Here is a 2,500-nt window from a genome sequence, read left to right as displayed (position 1 = left end):
GTAGTATGCAGACAGGGATAAGTCTTCGATTTTATCATGGCCAGGATTATTGGGGTTTTATTTTCACTTGGTATTAAAGGGCACAGGCACAGTAAGCCATGTTGGAGAAAAATGTAAATTTCTAACTGGACCTTCTCCCAATCTCTTGCTCGTTGTTGTCGCGGAGGGGCTTGGGAGACGGAGACTGAGGCCCAAGGTAGGCGATCACCCCATCCTTGGTCTTCAGCCCTCGTCTCAACTACTTATGTATGGCCTCTTCTGTTCCCTCTTTCTTTTTCCTTCTATTCTTTATCCCCTTCTTTTGTCCACTTCCTAAGGTGCGAGAGCCGTACTGAAAGGATGAAAGGCTGGCTTTGTGTCAGTCATGAATGGCCACCGGGAGTCAAGGGCACGGTATTCCCTTGATCACCTAGCCCTTACCTCTTATGGGGATCCTGAGGGGTAGACCGTTTCTTTTCCTCATGTTAGGGGCATTAAGGCTTGTTTTTCCATCAGCAAGACTATCTGCATTAGATTTTGTTGGTTTCTTGACTCCCGCCTCACCTTTGACCACGGCTCCGACCTCTGACACTAATACTCTATCCTCATTGTTTACTGATAACTATGCATTCCGAACTACCCAACCTGGTCATTACTCAACCTTCAGAATGTACTCCTTATTCTTTCCCAACATTCTCCACTCCATCTCCTACTGCACAGTCTTCTCCATTGTCTACTCCTTTTTATCCTGATTGTCCCTCCTCCTCCTCAGTACTACTTCACTCCACACCACCCCATCTTTCTCTCGCCCTCGTCCTTCTACTGCTTCCACCTCTGCAAACCTTTTGAATACTCTCTTTGGTCCATCCAAGTAGGAGCGGTTCTTTGTGATTCTTCCCGCGACCCGTCACTCTGACAATACCCTTCCCTTCCAACAATGTGTCCAAAAGCAAGTAAGCAAAGTTTCCTTTCGCAGTCGTTCCGATTGTTCACGCCTTGCCACACTCATCCCTCTGCCCTCTGCCCTCTGCCCAACCTTGTCATGACCGTTCAAATTCCTAGCAGCTCTTAGGTCACTCGTGAGAAAAGGCCCGAGCGAAGCTAGACTTCGCAAATCTAACTGAACTGAACTGAAGCAGTTCTCAGATTCAAACTAGGTCTCACCTCACTCTACGTGAGGCCAAACAGGATTATGTTTTTTCTCAATACATACTCCAAAACTGTTCTTCGCTCTGCTCATCTACCATCCTCTCAAGATGTCTCAGCATTTCCCTCAGTATCTCTTCCCTCTACCCCAAACCATCCTACATCTATTCCCCTCTTCCTCAGTCAAATTCCCTTTTCAGTCTAAATTCAGATAATCCAGTCTCTATCACTTTCCCGACGCTTGTCCCTCCTCGCTTTACCCATCGCACCAGGCAGCCTAAACGTTCCACTCTATTTTCTCCTACCACATCCACTTCTACACCCTCCTCTTCCTTTGCTCCTCATTTATCTATTCCCTCTTCTCTGCCTCACAAGAGAATCCTTGTATCACAGATCTCTTCACCCAACTCTCCTCCAGAAACTCTTGAAGACATCCAAAACTTCCTAAACATAACATCCACCCTCCAATCCGCTGTTATTATTTCCTCTACATTTAAAGTATTTGCTGATATTCATCCTCCTCCTCCTCAGCTTCCCCCGACCCCCTTCCTCCCACACTCTCCCAACACACTCCATCCTCTCCTCTTTACATGCGTCATTCCACCTTCGTTCACCATTATCCTTACTGCTCCCACCTGGATGTTCACGTGAAACCATTCTGTCGCAACAGTGTCCTTCTGCAGATGCCTCCCCTCCTGACATTCTTCTGATACTTCGCCACCTTTCCCAGTCCCCTTTTCTCATTCTTCTCAGTGGCCATCTCTGTTTTCCTTGAACAATGTCCCAATTCCTTCCCCAGTCACAGATAAATTTCATTCAGTCGCCCTAGCCCCTTAACCCTTTCATATTTTACTAATCTCTGCTTTACTTCATTTGCTCCACCTCTTTTCCCATTTCACAACAAAATTAACCTATAATGCTATGTAATATTTGACATCTAACGCATATTAACCAAATCCTTAAATTCTTTACGTTTTGGCAAAAAAATATGAATTTCATTTGGCGAAGTTTTAGTATTTTTTATTTCGTAATGTAACAGTTTCATTTCGTTTGTATTTATTCTGTTTGCAGTTTAAACTTCATTTTTATTTTTATTTATGGCTAGAATACACCCCTTTTGTCCACAACTGGCCTTACCTTTGTTAGAGCTATCAAGTCTCTAGATATTTTGGCAGAATCCAGTTATTAACCCTCTTCGCAGTTTAACATAGTATTTGGCAGAACTTAGAATACAGGATGATTTATTTTAGGTGGTAACAATCACTTGACACTATCCAACATTCAGGCTGGACTCTTGAATTTTGTCTTTCATCACACATCACAGCCAATTTCAGGTTGCTTTCGATTGAATACAGCCAATATAATTACAAGAAAT

Source organism: Penaeus vannamei, chromosome 21 (genome assembly GCF_042767895.1).
Source record: "Penaeus vannamei isolate JL-2024 chromosome 21, ASM4276789v1, whole genome shotgun sequence".
NCBI lineage: Eukaryota > Metazoa > Arthropoda > Malacostraca > Decapoda > Penaeidae > Penaeus > Penaeus vannamei.
The sequence above is the reverse complement of the archived record's forward strand: the minus strand, read 5'-3'. Positions refer to the sequence as shown.